Consider the following 19,026-nt stretch of genomic DNA (forward strand, 5'->3'; position numbering starts at 1 on the left):
CCATACTATTAGGAAAAATCAGATTAGCACAGTGTGTGGAACATAGTAGGTGCTATATAAATGCTGATTCTCCTTCCCTTCCCAAATTGAATGTTGTGTAACGCAGTGGTATCAAACTGAAATAGAAATAGGGCCACCAATCAGCACATAAGTATCCTTGCTGGGCACATATTGACTGAATTTTAAAATATAATGTTATTGGGGCAGGTAGGTGGTGCAGTGGATAGAGCACTGGCCCTGGGTTCAAATCCGGCGTCAGACACATAACTTACTAGCTGTATGACCCTGGGCAAGTCACTTAACCCCACTACCTAGCCAAAAAAAAAATTTTTTAAATATAATGTTATCTATGTTTTATTATATTTTATTTATTTTGTTAATTTCCCCAATTATATGTTTTATATGGCTCAGGCTGCAGTAATCAGCATTGTTGGTGACATATGCGTGTCAGAATTGTTTGACACCTCTGGACCACACCTCCAGGATTCTAGTAATGCTCACTTTACCCCTTCTGATATCTCTTTAATCTCTAGATCATCTCTGGATGTTCTATGATTGCATGATCTCAGTAGATAGGCCTGACATTTATAATTTAGAAGAGAATAAAAGTAACTCCCACATACACAGGTTTAGCGAACCTATGCCGTTTCCTCAAGTCATAATCTTATTTCCTATTTGTGAAATAGTTTTGAATTTTGAGAGTGATAATCATGATGAAAAGAATTCCAAGTAGAATCAGAACTAAGTTCAAGAGATCATGATATGTGAACTCATCAAATACCTCTTGTCTTCAGTCAAGAGGTTACATGCAAATTGTCTCAGGAAAAAGGTTATATTGACCCTTGAGAGGGCTAATAAATTCTCAACCATTTTTAAAGAAATTAGTCAGACCTGGTGGTGCATGCCTGGAATCACTGATACTGGGGAGGATGAATCTGGTGAATTGGTAGAATGTGGAAATTCTGATCCCTAGTAGGGCCTGGATGCATTGTAAGGCACCAGTGTGGTGACTCATCAAGAACACAGGTCTACAAGAACACCTGAGTAAGGCAGAACAGGCCCAGGTCAGAAATTTAGTAGGTTAAAGCTTCTGAGCCAATGTGCAGACCTTTGCGTGGTCACTGCAATTCCAGCCTGGAACAAGGCAGGAAGACTGAGTCTCAAAATAACGATAACAACAACAACAATAATATTGGATAAAATTGACCCTACCAGTTTCTCCAATTATTTACTATTCCTTGGTAAGAAGCAAATGGTGGTTAGAAAAAAGGGATAGAGGCAACCATTCTTTCAGTCCTGTCACATAAATCCTCATGAATTTTTTCCAGTATTTTCCTTTGAGGTGAGCTCAGGGCCATGTTTTTTTAATATACAGAACAGACCACAGTGGAATGGGCTGCCCTGTGACATAGTGGATTCTACCTAACTGGATGGCTTTATGAAAAAGCTAAATGGCTCCCTCAGCCCATGATTCCCTAGACTATTTCTTGACCTCCACCCTCATGGCCATCGCTTGCTGGCACACACTCCAAATCTGTAATCTCCTCTTCTCATTGTTTAGTTCTCTGGTATCTACATTTGAGGAAGTACCCACATCAGCCATGCTCACTTCAAACCAAGCTCAGCCTATGATTCCCCATGCTATTTCTCCAACTTCCTACTGCCACACCATTCTTCAGCTCTCTTTTATGTGTTGCCTTCCCCCATTAGAAATGTAAGCTCCTTGAGAACAGGAAATCTTTCTTATATTTGTGTTTCTAGAGCTTAGCATAATACTTGGCTCGTGGTAAGTCATTAATAAATGTCCTATCTATCTCTCAAATCTATCTAATTATCTGTCTGTCTATCTATCATCTTTCTATCTGTCTATCATCTATTTATCTACCTTCCCACCAAGTGGGGGTTATTGTTCAGAGACAGGATTCACTAAGTACCACCGAAGTCCCTTCTAATACTGACGTTCTATAAATCTATTAAAATCCATTTGTCTGTCCAAATGCTACCAACCTACAGTATCCTTTTTTATAACAGCTTTACTATTTGTAGAGTGTAATATGTATATATATCATTAAGGCAACAAGCATTTACTAAGCAGTAATATTGCCAGACACAAATATAAGCAGAAGTGAAGACTGTCACTGTCCTCAAGGAGTTCACATTCCAATGGGAGAAGACAACAGATGAAAGGGAGATGAAAATCAGGGAAGGGGGGATTCCCTCAATGGGAGCAGAAGCCTATGATGGCAGAGGTTTAAGTCAAGATGAGAGGGCTCCAGTGCTGAGGGAAGTTTCAGGGTGAAAAGAAAGTATCAAAGAGAGAGAGAGAGAGATTAATAGTGTCAAATACTACAGAGATAATCCTTCAACACCATCCTCAAGTAAATAAGAAATACAGGAAATGGGGTACAGAAATCTATCCTTCCCTGCAGGAAAGCAGAAGGGGAAGGGGATAAGAAAAGGAGGGGGGGAGAAAGAAGGGAGGGCAGACTAGGGGAAGCAATATTCAGAATGCATGTCATCTTGGGGTGGGGAGAGGGGTGAGGTGGGGTGAAAATTTGGAACTCAAAATCTTGTGGAAGCAAATGTTGAAAACTAAAAATAAATTAATTAATTTTAAAAAAACTGAAGGAAAAAAACCACTATCCTCAAGTGACACTTCTTGTAAGAGACTTTTCCCAAGCGTGTAGTTAATCCATTAGGCAATAACAAAAAAAAGCATTTATGAAGTGCCTACTATGTGCCATGCAGTGTGCTAAGTATTGGGGATACAAATGCAAAGAATGAAGCAATTCCTAAAATTGCTCAGGGAATTTACATTCTACACTTCAATCTATCCTGAACTAAAAGTCAATGTAAATTTATTTTGTATATATAATATATTTACTTCTCTGTGCACATATTGTATTTACCCTGTAGAGTGTAAGCAAGGTTCTTTAGGGCAGGAATTATTTTTTGCCTTTTTTCATGTCTCCTCAATGTAACATAATGTCTACCATATACTAAGTGCTTAACAAATGCTTGATGCTTTATGAACTGATTGTTCAATTGCTAATCCTACATTGCCCATGTCTGCCTTCTCTATCTGGCAATAAAATCACGTTAGTTGGTTAAGGTGGTTTCTAATATCTTTGGGCCTCTTCATTGCCCCCACCACTCTAAACCTCTTTTCCATCATTCTACTACCATGACTGTGGAAACAAAAGGAGCACACAGAAGACTAGGAGCTATCATATATTTTTATTCCTTTCTTAGGGTACCATAGTGAAAGTGTCAATCACCTGGTAGCCAATGTAATGATCATGAACTTCTCTGTTCTCAGCTGAGCTGGTACTTGGACAGCAGACTGAGTCTTCTCCTGGGACCGTGGTCAAAGACTAATTATAGCAGAGTAGATTTTTCCAGACCTCCCTTGTGCTCTGAAAATATTGCCTTATAGACATCATTTAAACATCTTATTTACAGATATTTGTTGAAGAAGGAGGAGTAGACTATAGGTTTCAGGGTAAGAACTGAGTGTAAGCAGATCTCTTTATAGGGTCTAAAATCATGTAGAACTAGCCTCGCAACAACCTTTTGAGAGTACTTTTCTTACCCTCATTTTCTCAGTGAGGAAGCTAAGGTTCAGAGAAATTGAATTACTTTCCCAGGAACACCCAGCTAGTATGTGTTGAATGTGGCTGTCTGAACCAAGAGTTTTCAAGATGTCTAAATGAATAATGATGACAAGGGAAGTAATTAGCTCAGGTAGGCAGAGTTCATATAAGTTTTCTGAAATCCTAAGTCTTAGAAGTTGAAGTGAGGGGGAAACATGTAAAGAGAGTTGAAAAGTGACTTTAAACTGATTGGCGCAGGGAGAGCAAGCAGGACAATCCTGACAAATGAGTGAGATTAGGTTAGACAGGGCAGGCTGATAAAACAAGCTTGAAGCTTATAATCAGGAATTCAGATTTGATGGAAGCCACAATGGAGAGCCAATGGGGGGTTGGAGCAGCTCAGTGAATGACATTTAACTAATACAAGTTACTGAGAAGGAAAATAACACTGGCATTTTGGATTAATAGAAGTGAAGTTGGTGATCTGAAGGCACATAAGGAGAAAAAATAAAAAGAGAGGTGACCTGAGTCTGAAATAAAGAACTTTAGGAAAAACGGAGAAGTAATGTGAATATGAACTGTGCTATTTAGAAATATGCAGGTCTGAAACTCGATTAGATTTGGAAGATAAAAGATAATGTTCAGTCAAGGAGTCAGACATGAAGGGCTAAAATCCTTCAATCTCTCCTACCTATTTCTTGAACTTGTTCATCCATTCATTCATTGGCCAAAACTTACTGAGCACTTTTGATGGACTGAGGGTGGGTGGGAAGGACAAAAAAAATAAGTAAATAAATAGTGGTCCCTTCAAGAAGTATATAGGGTTGGGCAAGCATCTTTCTTTCCTCTTCCTTGTAAGGAAGACATGACATGAATACAAATTAGAATGTGGAAAACACATTAGAGAGATACTCTTTGCCTTAACACCAGATGAAAGGCGAGGAACTATTATTTATTTTTATTTCTTTCCTTGGCTTCCATAATCAAAGCATCTATCACCCAGTGGCAAACTTAATGGTCATAAACTTCTCTGTTCTCAGCTGAGCTAGTACTTGGATGGCAAATTGTCTTCTCTTGGGATCATAGTTAAAGGCTTTATTTACAGCACAGTAGAGTGTTGAAAGAGATTGGTTCCAGTTGAGGGTAGATAGTAGAGTGTCAATGAAGGCTTTGTGATGAAATTCCCTTTTGAGTTGAGCCTTGCTTGATGAGTAATATTTCAAGGGTAGTGATGGAGAGTCAGCAGGGCTTGGGGATGTGGGTGTAGAGATACTCTGGGCATGAAGAAGAACATGAATAAAGAAGGAGACTTGGGAAATGGTGGGATATGTCTATCACACAGCTAATGGGCTATTTGGCTAGAGATTACTGGGAGGGAAGGAGAGTAACGGGAAGTGTGCTTGGAGAGTCGGTTGTAACCATATTTGTCTAGAGAATACAATAAAAGAGGAAGAGTAATGGGAAGTGTGTTTAGAAGCTATGTATGACAACAGGGTGAATTTTTAGTCACACAAAGGCTAGAGGTGATCACAAAAATAAATTAGAAAAAAATTATTACATGAAATTAAAAGGATTTTTTCATTTTAAAAGTTAATGCAACTAGTAGAAAAGAAATAGCTAACTTAGGGGAAATGTGTTGTATCAAATATCTCTGATAAGGGTCTGCTATCCAAGATATAGAGGCAATTCTCAGAAATACATCCATTACCCAAGAGCTAAGTGGTTAAAGTATACAGATACTTCTCCCTCCATCTATGTCTCCTTTCTGCTCACTCCTGAAAACACAGCTTTCCTCTTTGTCTTCTGTTTATTTTTTTTCACTTTTCTTAGTCTGATTCATCAGTTTTCATTTTCCATCTTCATAATCCCATTTCCCTTGACTTTTCCCACTTATTCTTCCTTCCTTCACCAAACATCTTCTCCAATATCCCACCATGGCATAAGCATCACCCTTCATTCTAGTGATCTATTCTAGTAGACCGCAAGCTCCAAAAAGTACCAACAAGCTAGAAAGCATTCAGAGACAGGCCCTGGAGACCACAGAGCTAACTTAAGAAAGAAAAACTCACCAGTAGAGCATTAGCTATCAGATGATGATTTTTTTTTTACCATTGCAATCTATCTATACTTAACCTCTACAGCTGGCAAATTTTCTCAATACGACAATTAGACTGATATTAAATCAAATTAACAAATCAACCAATATTTATTGCAATCTTATGATATACAAGTCATATAGTCCAAATAAGAATAGCAAACTTGATAATCACATGAAAAATTGATCCTAGTCATTAACAATATGAGAAAGGTAAATCAAAACAACTGAGTCATCTTATTAGAGTTAGAAAATTAACAAAGATGACAAAATGTAAATAGTCAATGTTGGAGGGTTGTGGAAAGGTAGACATACCAATACATTATTGGTGAAACTGTGAATGCATCTACTCATTCTGAAAAACAATCTAGAATTATGCTAAGAGAATCACTAAAATATTTTAACCCAGAATGCTAAGCATACTCTAAAGAGGTTGATGTTTAAAAAATAAAGACCCTAAAAATATTTATAGTAGTACCTTTTGTGGAAGCAAAGGCATGGAAACAAAATAAATGAACAATGATTGAGGGATGTCTAAACAAATTTTGGCTCTTGAATGTAAAAGAAGATTACTTATGCTATAAAAATGATGAATATGATGAATATAGAGAAGTATAGAAAGAGCTATATGATCTGATGCAAAATAAAGAAAACAAAACAAGGATAACAATATATAAAGCTATGATGGCAACAATGAATATGAGGAAAAAGCAAAAATGAAACAACCAAAACTGAATGATGAGATATTACAGTGACCATGCATGACCCCAAATAACTGACTTGAGCTATACAGTTATGCCTTCCACATCATTAGGGTTAAAGGTGCAGTGCTCCCACAATCTAGAAAACCCACTTGAATTTTTTTGGCCCTCCCTTTGTCCCAGTGAAGAAGTCCGAAATATTATGGTATTGAAAGATAAAATGTGTTGATATTATACAATACTGAGTTTCTAAACTTTCTGTGTCAACTGCTTTCTTTCACTTGTCGTCTGGAGAAAGTCATGGTGTGGAAGGGATAACTATACTCCACTTATTTGAAGATGTGGGGACAATGGATGTCGAACACTACTTGTATTTGATAAACATATTTGATAAGTTGTCTAATCTTGATAAACTTTTCTTCTACTTTATTATAAGAGAGAATCTCGGAGGGAGGGAGAGATAAGGTGGAGAATACAGGTGATACAAAAACAGTATATATCAGTAAGTTTTATTGTTAAAAAGAAAGGTAGTAGTGAAAGAAGGAAGAAAAGTGGAATGGGAGTATAGTGCAGCCAAAGAAGGGGGTATTGTTGCTTTTAAATAGAGGATTTCTGAACAGAAGAGGAGGCGGCTGAAGGGGGTAGGGAGGTAGAGTTGAGAGGCAAGAGAAAGATGTTTATATCACTCTAATTCATATGGGCAGCTGGGGTGGTGCAATGGATAGAGCATTTGGGCCTCTGGAGTCAGGAAGACTTGAGTTCAGATCTTCAGACACTAGCTGTGCCCCTAGGCAAGTCACTTCACCCTGTTTGCCTCAGTTTCCTCATCTGTAAAATCAGCTGGAGAAGGAAATGGCAAAGCACTCCAGTATCTTTGCCAAGAAAACCCCAAATGGGGTCACAGAGAGTCAGATATGACTGAAAAACAATTCAACAAAAATCCAATTCATAACTCAACTCCAAGTTCCACTGGCAGGCTAGATTTGCAGAGGATAGCTGACCAACTTTAGACATAAATCTGAAGGACTAGGGGTCTTTGGTGCTGACATTCATTTGTACCCATTAAGAGTTATCCCTGCTTCTCTCACACATGGACATTCCGGGGTAGGTGAGTTGCTGCTGCCAGAGCCTGAGAAGAATAATGTCCTTTTTCTGGACTTGGGTATCCTAGCCAACTCGTACCCCTGGGGTCCTGCCCCTTCCATGTGGGCATCATGGGGCCCAAGACTTCATCCAGAAAGGAGCACCAAAAGAAGCTGAGGCAAAAGATAACTGCAAGAAAGCCCTGGAAACTTGTGGTGGCAATCTGGCCCAGGCAGAAACTTGGCTACATAAGCAGGCCCAGAAGGAAGGATGGAGCCAAACTACTAAACTTCAGAAAAGAAACACTAAGGGAAGGCTGATTGGATTGCTATGGAATGGAATTCAGCTGTAATGGTAGAGGTGAACTGTGAGACAGATTTTGTTTCTAGAAATGTAAAATTTCAACAACTGGTCCAGCAGGTGGCCCTTGGAACCATGCTGCACTATCAGAGGTCTGAGGGAATAGCTCTCCACATACGGCAAGGCTTTTTTAGAGACTGCTGAGCTCTCTTAACTTAGAGCTGGACCTAACAGAGAAGACTCTCTTAAGAACCAGTTGACATTATTTATTGGCAAACTGGGAGAAAATTTGACTCTTAAGCAAGCTGCTTGAGCGACTGTACCAAATGGATTCTACATTGGTTCTCATGTACCTAGAGCAGGGCACAGTCCCTCTCTCAGTAATGTGGTGCTTGGAAAATATGGTGCACTAGTCATCTGCCAGAAATCTAAAGAGAAATTAAATCTTGACGACCTTGACGGACAACTTGTTCAGCATGTCGTGGGAATGGCTCCTTTGTCTGTAGACTCAATGGAAGATGAGCTTGGTGGAGAAGAGGAAACAAAGATGCTTGCCCAACCCTATTGGCTGGATCCTAGCATCACATGGGACAGTATGTAAAGCCCACAGTGTGTCTGTGGTAGATTTTTTTGAGATTTGCAAGTGGAGAAGATTTAGGGGCAGCAAAAACAATTGATTCTGCAGACATTCTGGACCTTAAAATATTATTAACTGAGCCACTTTATATCCTGAGGGGGTTGGTTTGATCACTGGTTCAGTAGTACATGTGAGTTACTCCTCTTGGGGTTTATGGTAAAAGTGAAAAGGTAATTCAGTGCAGCAGCTCTAGATAAAGATGCTTTTCTCCTTGTTAAAAAAAAAAAAGTTACCCCCATTAATTTTCAGGCAGAATTAAATAGCTTTTAGCAAGGGTATTTATTGAGAAGGTATAACAAGACCTGTTATAGAAACATTCCACCAAACTGGGAATGCACTCTCCCTTCAGAAACACACAAGGTCTCCAGGGAGTGTGGCCAAAGAGCACAATGAGGCCAAAGGTTAAACTCACAGCTCCTAGTTACTTGAAGTCCTTTCATCTCTTCATGAAATCCTTATGAAGTTTGCCTTACATATAGCTCACAAAGTTCTGAAGTCATCTTTCCTTGGTGTGTCAATCCATTCCCAATGAACACCCTGAAGTCAACCTTGGCTGCTGTGAGGACACTGTTATTCTTCTCCTGGATTTGCTCCTGACTCTCATGGTACAATTGCATTGCTGAGGCTATCCAAATGGGCCACAGGTCATGTATTTTTGTGTTTTTTTTTTTTTATCTTCAGCATATAGCAGAGCTCTTAAACACTAAGGCCACTGGTCTCTCCTTGATCTGAGCTTTGGAGTCATTGGCTAATAAATCATGTAATTCTTTATGACAATTCTTCCATTGCTGTTCTGAACTGTTATTTAAATCTTGTGTTACATGACTTTTTGTGAGTTTATGTCTTTTCTTCCTAACCAGATTATAAATTCCAACTGGGCACATCTTTGGGTCACTCACATTCTTCAGTGTATGTCTTCTCTATGGTAGTCATGCAGTAAATATTGGCTGTCATGATGAGTCATTGGAGGGGGAGTTTGATTAAGGCAGGTAGAATAAGTGGGAAAGGCAAAGAGGAAATAGGATTATCAAGATGAAGGAAGGAGTCTGAACAGTGAGGCTAAGAGAAAAATGCAAAAGAGCAAATGTTAAAGAGTAAAATTGAGTTTTCAGGAATGAACAGAATAAAGACAGAAATAGAATGAAGGCAATGATGGTAAAAGTGGATTGAGGAATGTTTTAAGCCCAGAAATGTGAGGAGAAAATAATATGTGAGAAAAGAAAGAAAACTTTTTCTTTAACCACTGTCTACATTGTTTGCTAATAAGACACTAGAAGAAATAAAGTTCAGGGAAAAGCATGGTGGGTGGGAAAATCAATACTGCAAGAGTCATTTGATTAAAAGGAAAAAAAAAGAAATTCTGTCTCATTTTTCCTCTTAATAATTATGAGCCCTGCTTCAGCCCATTGGCAAAAGAATATCATCTTTGAAAGGCCTCCTGGATGTACTTGAAAATTGTTTGGAGAGAGGTACACTTTAAAGGTGGTAATAGAAAATGTCGTTGTGGGCAATTCTCTGTGTGCGTACTAGAACTTTCTACCATGGTACAAGTTTGTTCCTTTCTTTCCAGGTGTCCTAGGGCAGAGCTATCTCTCAGGGACAGAGTAAAATTTTGCAAGTGATTCAGAAAATGTTGGTTCATTTGCTCAACCTGAGTTTGCCATGCTTTGCCCATTTCACAAATGAGGCCCTAGAAAATTCCTGAGGAACTCTGTAGTCAATACCCACTCAAAACTGTATTTCAGGGGCAGCTAGGTGACACAGTGCATAGTCCTCTGGCCTTGGAGTCAGGAGGATCTGAGTTCAAATCCAGCTTCAGACACTTGACACTAGCTCTGTGACCCTGGGCAAGTCACTTAACCCTGATTGCCTCACCAAAAAGAAAAAAAAAACTGTATTTCATTAAGTGACATCAGTGTCTTCATTTTCATCAACCAACAAGACACTTTAGCTTAATAAAATCTGACAAATAAAGTTACAAGAAAAAAAGTCCTCCAAACCCCTCATAGCAATGCCCTTCAAAGGTGCATAATGGTTCATGTGTCCACTAATATGGAAGATTAGTCCCCTTCTCCCAACCTCTCTATAAAGCTTCAATTCCACTATGAAGTAATTGGGTACCAAAGGGTGAGATAATTGCAGCTAAATCTATAGGAAGACATAGAATCCCTGACAAGATAAAATCCTTTATGAACGTTTAGAATATTCACATATAGCCTTTTCTCCATCTGCCACCATGTAGGTTCACAAGCAAATTAAGAAACACTTGTAAGTCCTAACCCTGTGATATGGAGTCACACAATGACAGGGATGGATCTACTATCTCTTGCCCTACCCCTGCAAGAAGGAGCAGACACTAACTCTTCTCAGACATGTGAAGGAAAGGCAGAAAGCAAAGACAGAAGGAACCCAGCCACATGCCAACATATACATTTATATCAGAAATTAAAACTCCAGCAAAGGCAGTAATGTTTTCCACTCCACTCTCTTAGGTTACCCAGGAAAGAGACACAGAACAGCAGAACTTATGTCCTCCAAGGTGAAGAGGGTGAGGCAAATTCTTATCTCCACCATTTCCCAGAGTCTGTATCCCATGAATGCTTAATTTGAGGTTTTCTGCACTGTACCTTGTCCTTTAACTAAACATTAAAATAAACCCTTGTATGTTTATCTCATTGAGTGTTACTTTTATATCATAAATTGCTTTGTAAACAGTAAGGGCTGAATAAATACTGTGGGAAAGAATTAATTTCTTTACCCCAATCATACATTAAACTGATTAGATGCAATTTTTGAGGACCTTAGGTGTAATGGATTGAGTAATAGAATTGGAGTTGAAAATAAGTGGGTTCAGATTTCACTCATTAGTTTGGTGGCCATAAACAAGTCACATAATCTCTAGGAGCGTGATTCATCATCTTGCCTGCTATTTCACAATATCGAGTCATATTGAGCCTGAAGTCCGTTAAAATGCCTAGATCATGTTCTGAAAAATTTCTGTCTAGACAGGTTTTCCCATCTTGTGCTTGAGAAATTATATTTTTAACTTACATATAATTCACTTCTTAATTTTTAATATTGGATTTCATAATATTAGCTATGGCCTGTTGAGATATTTGGGAGCCTAACCCTTTCACTCATTGTATCATATATTAATCCTAGCTTTGAATTATCTGTGAGTTTTTAAAGATGTCATTTATGTCTGCGTCCAAATCATTGAAAAAAAAATTGATGGCACAGACCTATACAAAAATCACTAGGCTAGTGTCTTGTACCTCCTTCCATATAAGTATGAAATCACTAATAATTATGCACAAATGTACTATCCACAGGCAACGCAAAAGAAGAAGTAGGTGCACTAATGCAATTTTGACTGCATGGGTGTCCCTAATGCTAAATTGGATAAGATCCATGGCTAGAATGAGGCTTTGCATGGGAATACCTTGTTCAAAAGAAACAAATAGGTAAAGGGGAGGAAGTGTAGCATTGCATACTAAGAAGACATGCTTAGGAAAATTTGGGAACCAGAGGGAGAAATTATGGTAGAAAGCATTTGGGTGAAGGTCAAAGGAGAGAAAAAAGGAAACAAATTTGTCATTATAGCGTATTCTAGACCACCTGGCCAGAACAAATAAATGAGTGAGTTAGGGATCAGATCAGAAGCCTATCAAAGGACATAACAAACTAGTCATGAAGGACATCAATTATCCAGATTCATGCGAGCATTTTTTTATGCCAAAAACAATGGAGTGTCCCAAGATTGAGTCTTGGCTCTATGCTGCTTAAGATTGTTGTCAAGATGGCATACCTACCAAGGCTGCCAATGATGCAAAGTTTGTATGATCAACTAGATGATTAAGTAAGGATAAGAAAAGTTCTTGACAAGCTAGGACGTAGGTCCATCAAATACAATGCCATTTGTGTGAATAAACATGGTCACAACTGGATTCAAAAAAGTAATTTCACCAGTACAAAATGGAGGAAATCTGGCTAGACAGATAGCTCTTGGGGTTTCAGTGCATTGTAAGCTCAGTATGAAGCACCAATGTGATGTGGTAGTCCAAAAAGCTAATGTAGTTTTGGACTGCATAAAGAGAATCATGGTTTCCAGGGAAGCTAGGTACCTCAGTGAACAGTACTGAACTTGGGGTCAAGAAGACCTCAATTTGAATCCTTCTAAAGATACTGGCTATGTGACTATCAGAAAATCATTTAACATTTCTCAGCTTCAGTTCCCTCTTCTGTAAATTAAGAATATTAATAGCATCTCCCTCACATGGTTATGAATATCAAATGAGGTAATATATCTATGTGTAGTAACTTACAAACCTTTAAGTGCTATAGAAATGGTAGCTGTTTATGAGAAACTATTTCCCTGTATTCCACTCTGGGCAGACCACAGCAGGTGTATTGATTATGTTCAGTATTGGATCATACACTGTAGGAAGGAGATTTAAAAGGAGAGTGGGAAGAGAACAGGAATCTGGTAGATGACTAGATCACATGAGAGAATAGGGGATGTTTAGTCTAGAAAAAAGGGGACATATTGAATTTCTTCAAGTACTTTGAAGTGTTGCCATTTGGTGAAGGGATTATATTTCTTCTTTTCATTCATACAAATCAGAACTAGGAACCATAGGTGAAAGGTGGAAATTTCAGAAAAAAACTTCCCAATAATTGAGCTGTCCAAAATTAGGATGAATCAGCTGGGAGTGAGAGGGTCTTTCCCTCTCCAGCTTCCATAAACACCCTCACACATGCAAGCATGCACACATATACACGTGTGCATATTCTTCAAGAAAAGACTGGGTAACTGAAATGCCATAATGGGGACTGATTTTCAGGCATGGGTTGGAATAGATGACTGTTGTATTCCATTCCATCTCTGAAATCGTATGGTTCTTTGACTCTTCTTTGATCCCACCACCTGACCAGTTCTAAAATTAAGTAATAGAACAATCATCTAGCCAACATTTTCCACATCTTTCCCACAAAAAAAAACACAAGACATTCTATCAAATATTTTCCTAAAATTTAAGAAAAATCATAATAACAATAACAGCTAGCATTGATATAATGCTTTATGGTTTACAAAGCACTTGCATATATTATCCCGTCTGATCCTTACAACAACCCAGTGAGGAAGATGCTATTATTGTGCCATTTTTTTTTTTTGGTTAGGCAATGGGGTTAAGTGACTTGCCAGGGTCACACAGCTAGTAAGTGTTATGTGTCTGAGGCCAGATTTGAACTCAGGTCCTCCTGAATCCAGGGCCAGTGCTCTATCCACTGCACCACCTAGCTGCCCCCTATTATGCCATTTTTCAGATGAGGAAACTGAAGCAAGAAGAGGTTAAGTCATCTGCTCAGGGTTATACGGCTAGTAAGTATATGAAACTGGATTTGAACTCAGCTCTTCCTGACTCCAGGTTCAACTGTACTACCTAATGAAAACTATATTTTCAACAATTCCCCTGATATATCAATTTAGTAACATTATCCAAAAAAGGGAAATAAAATGATGATTGACAAAGCAAAGCTGCGTTTTTGTAATCATTGATTTTTTTCTATATATTCACTTATCATCTCTACTTCATTGATTTTTTTGGGGGGGGGTTGCTAAAAAAATTAACTTGAGCTCACTAGCCTGTGGTTTATATATTCCATTTTCTTCTTGCTTTGGCAAATCAGAATGGCATTTATGATGTATCAGAAGCCCCAGAATTAAATGACAATTAATGCCATTTAGTATCAGGTTAGTGAATTAATTATGCAAAGATTTCTGACCCATTACCATTTTATAAGCACCCAAACTATAAAATGACAAAGATGCAACAGAAATAACTCAATTAATTATCATATTTAAAAGACAAAAGGGTCAATGTTAATTCTTTTTTTGTCACTTAAAATTATAATGTAATGATGTAAAAGCCATAATTATGAAGGAAAAGAAAGAGGAGGAGACTTGCATATGTTACATGTGAGTATGTTTTTCAGAGCACAACGAATTTGTCTCCTCTGTAATTGATGAGTACACAATACAGAAAAAAAGTGCAACAATGGGGACACAATGAAAGCCCATAAAGGAATAGTGATTTCTCTGCTGAGTGTACTTTTCAGTACAATTCAGGTCATTTTGATATATTATTTTAATTCAAAATTGTAGGTGGAAAGATTCAAAACCAGTGATGCATACTGATACAGACAGCCATGGTTACAAAGCCCTGTTTTGAAAACAGGTCATTATAGCTTAGATAAATTCCAGAGGAAAAACAAGGAAAGGGAATTTAAAAAAACAGAAAAATGTAATGAGAGACACTTAGTGGGATATTAGTTTCTACATTTCACTTCTGAGCATAGATAAACTTGAAACATGGCATAACAAAAGCCAGAATTTTATGAGATTTGGTCAACTCTTAATCATGTGGCCACTGTTCTTATTGGAAAGTCCTATGTTTAGTGACATCTTTAGAGGTGGGATTGGAAGGGAGAAATTATCATTCAATGAAAAGTATATACATTATATTCAATTTCACAAGAGTTATAGAACATTGCCTAAGCTTGTCCACATTCAGCAGGAAGTGTTAATAGAATTCTTTGCAAAACTATTCCACAACTTCCCAGAATGAAGGAAGAAATAAAATTAAAATGTAGTAAGTCTTACTTCAGGGTTTTAAATTCTCTGATCATGTCCCCTACCCCAATTTTTTGTTGTGTCCTGAATTTTAACTCTGTATGCTTAAGGCAATATTTACACAAAAAATCAATTATCAAAATTCTTGGTCTTTTTTTTTTTTTACAATGACTTGGAATATAGTTAATGATCACTGGCAAAAGGAGTAATAAAGGTTCCAGATAACAAAGGAAGCAAAACTCCCACTAAAAACTACATCCCACAGGAATTAGTTCAGAAGAATAAATGTAGAATTTGAACCCATTTTTGTAATATATTGTATAAAGGAATTCGAAGAATAGCACAAAGGTCCTACTTTGATGCCCCATCAGGCTATGGAAGTGGCCCAGAATTCTCAAAGACTAGGCAGAGAGAAGACTAGGCAGATACGCTCTCATGTTTCTGCCAAGCTAGGAAGGCTTAGAGTCGCGTCTCAGGGATAGATTGAATCTATTTTCTAATGACCAGCTGAGTTAAATTTTGAAGGCTGATCACCAGTAAATTATCCACTAACTAATGATTTTTTTGTCTGTGGCAGTGCATAAAACGAACAACAAAGAAACAAAGGAAAATGCAAAATAGTTATCAGTCCCATGTGACCCCCTTAAGCTTCTATAGTGATAATAGCAGTTTGGTGATTTTTTTTTAAAAAGAGAACACTTGGTTATCTCATTCTGCAGCAGTTATGTTGGATATGAGCAAAGTAAACACTGAAAATAAGTGTAGCCATTCCTATGTCTATGAAATTCTACAAAGAACTTGACAAGATATTCCAAACTAAGTCAGCATACAAGTTAATGCTTGGTGATTTTAATGAAAAATCAGACATTAGACAGTATAGAAAATGTTGGGCCCAAAGGTTTTAAACTACTCAGAAGTTTTATAGCTATATACTTTCTTTAAGAAGAAAGCCACAAAGCACTGGCCTAGGAATTGGGCCTGTGATATAATGATAATGATAATAATAATAACAATAACAATAAGTATAGTATTTATGTAGCACACAGCTATGTGCCAGGCACTGTGCTAAGTGCTTCTCGAATATTTCATTTGATTTGCACAATAATTTTGGGAGGTAGGTGCTATTATCCCCATTTTGGAATTGAGGAAACTAAGGCAGAGTTTAAGCAATTTGCCAAGGGTCATACAACTAGTTAGTATCTGAGGCTGGATTTGACTGGGGTCTTCATGACTCCAGGCCCAGAGCTCTATCCATTGCTCTACATAGCTAGCATAGGGAGCTTTCTGTGAGGAATTTCCACTATCTATAAAGATGGGTTCCCTTTCTTAGAGACCTACATGCAATATTGAGATGTAAAGTAACTTAACCAGAATCATCCAGCCACTATGTGTCAGAGAGAGAACTTGAATCAAGATCTTAGAAAGTCAGAAAGTGCTAAATATAACAGCAACCAAACAGGCACATGTTAAAAGAAAAAGAAAAAGAAAGAAATTGACTAACTTAATAGAAAATAAAATGATTAGTTGCTGATATGGAATCTGACCATCTGACCAAATCTGACCATCCATTGAATTATTATAGCAAAGGTTAAAACCAGCACTCAACTAAAAGAGTAGATATAGAAAAGAAGATAAAATGTGCAATGGCAACTCTAATATGCCAACTCAAAAAGGCCAAAGAAACTGAAAAATGGGAAATGACATGTGAGGTTCATTCCAAGGAGCTAGGAATGTTCCCTGTGAGAAAAGAAAACTCTGGGGTTCATGGTAGTTGCCTATGTGTATTTGAAGGTCTCTCAAGGAGAATAAGAATGTGAATCATTCTGCTTTGCTCCATTGGATAAAACTAGGAGCAATGGATGCAGAGGACCACTTAGGTTTGATTCAAGGAAAAATGTCCTAATAATTGTAGCTAACTCCAAATAGAATGGGCTGTCTTGGGAAAGAGTAGGTTGCTCCTCAATAGAGGTCTTCAAACAATCTGGATAATTATTTATGGTAGAGAGTATTGTTGGTATGGTATGGGTCAGACTAGATGGTGTCTGAGATAAACTACAACTTAGAAATTTTGTGATCTTATGAACTCCCTAAATTTACAGTTGAGGAAATAAGATCAGAGAGGTAAAGTCACTTTCTGAAGGTGACAGATCTAGTAACTAGTAAATCTAGGATTCAGGGGCAGCTAGGAGGCACAGCAGATAGAGTGCCAGGTCTTGAGTCAGGAAGAATAATCTTCCTGAGTTCAGATCTGGTCTCAGACATTTGGTAACAATGTGACCCTGGGCAAATCACATAACCTTGTTTTCTTCAGTTTCCTCATCTATAAAATTAGCTGGAAAGGGAAATGGCAAACTACTCCAGCATCTTTGCCAAGAAAACCCCAAATGGTATCACAAAAAGTAGGACACAACTGAAACAAGTGAACAACAAGAATACCAAAATCTGGGATTCAAAGCTAAAGTGTATGACTTCAACAATACTGCTCTTTCCACTTAATCCTCTATACCATTCTACCTATAGATATTTGGAAAGCAGTTTGGTGTACACCAATGTGTTAGGGCATCATAAAGGCCACAAAATGGATCTGTTCCTTCTCCAAAATATCTTTTAAGTTATTGGCTTTTTTCATAATAGCAAAAGATAGGGTAGTGGAGCCAAGATGGTAAAGAAAAAGCAGTAACTGGCTTCAGCTCTCCCCCAAACCCCTCCAAATACCTGTGAAAAATGACTAAACAAATTCTAGAGCAGCACCCACAAAAAAGACAGAGTGAAACAAATTTCCAGTGCAAGATAACCTGAATGGTTGATTGGAAAGGTCATTTGCGCCAGTCTGGGAGAGGAGAACAGTTCAGTGTAGGCTACACAGGCAAAGACCAGACCTCAGTGAACCTGGAGCATTCCTCAGGGGATTGAATCACAGGCAGCTGTGGCAGTTTCCAGACTTCTCAATGCCAAAGACAACTTAGAAGGTCAGTAGGAAAGGTTTGTGACCTCAGTGAGAAAGACGCTTTGTCCTAGCCCCAGTCCTGGAGCAACCCTGGGGTGACAGCTGCTTTCCTAGCTCAGCCCACAGACTGAGGGGCAATCAAGTGGCTGGTCAGAGGGGGATTGCAGGAATCTCTTGCTTTGCCTGTGGTTCGATCTGGGTCACAGTTCTGGGTGGCAATCCTAGGGCGAGGAGGAGTGCTGGCGTGGTGAAGCTTGTAGTGATAGTTGAGAGGAAATCCTCCTCACAGTTCCAAGGCAGAAAAGAGTGCTTGTGGTCACTCATAGATCAGAGCATAGGCCAGAAAAGGAGTAAACACCTCACCTTGGAAGAATAGAAAATTTACAGGTCCCTAGAAGTGTCTCTGAAAACAGCTGCATAAAACCACTAAAGCTTGGGACAGTACCTTCTCCATGCTAGAAGCAGACCCCTATCTTAACAAAGAGTTTAAAACTCAAGTAATTGGTTGGGAACATGAGCAAACTGTGCAAAAAATGTCAGACCATAGAATCTTTCTTTGGTAACAAGGAAGATCAAAACATACAACCAGAAGACAACAAAGTCAAAGCTCCTACATCCAAAGCCTCCAAGAAAAATGCAAATCAGTCCCAGTTCATGGAAGAGCTCAAAAAGGATTTTGAGAAGGAAGTAAGAGAAGTAGAGGAAAAACTGGGAAGAGAAATGAGAGTGATGCAAGAAAATCATGAAAAACAAGTCAACAGCTTGCTAAAGGAGACCCCCCAAAATAGTGAAGAAAATAACACCTTAAAAATAGCCTAACCCAAATGGCAAAAAAGGTCCAAAAAGGCAATGAAGAGAAGAATGCCTTAAAAAGCAGAATTGGCCAAATGGAAAAGGAGGTCCAAAAGCTCACTGAAGAAAATACTTCCTTAAAAATTAGAATGGAGCAAATGGAAGCTAGTTACTTTATGAGAAATCAAGACATTGTAAACCAAAACTAGAAGAATGAAAAAATAGGAGACAATGTGAAATATCT

At 38.2% G+C, this 19,026-nt stretch overlaps 1 pseudogene; it reads left to right on the top strand.

The window, feature by feature from the left end:
- The window catches only part of LOC110203492 (elongation factor Ts, mitochondrial-like), a 156,214-nt pseudogene extending 147,818 nt beyond the window's left edge, over window positions 1–8,396 (top strand).
- Window positions 8,397–19,026: the final 10,630 nt, after the last annotated feature.

This window comes from Phascolarctos cinereus, unplaced genomic scaffold (assembly GCF_003287225.1).
Source record: "Phascolarctos cinereus isolate Bilbo 61053 unplaced genomic scaffold, phaCin_HiC Scaffold_7;HRSCAF=346, whole genome shotgun sequence".
NCBI lineage: Eukaryota > Metazoa > Chordata > Mammalia > Diprotodontia > Phascolarctidae > Phascolarctos > Phascolarctos cinereus.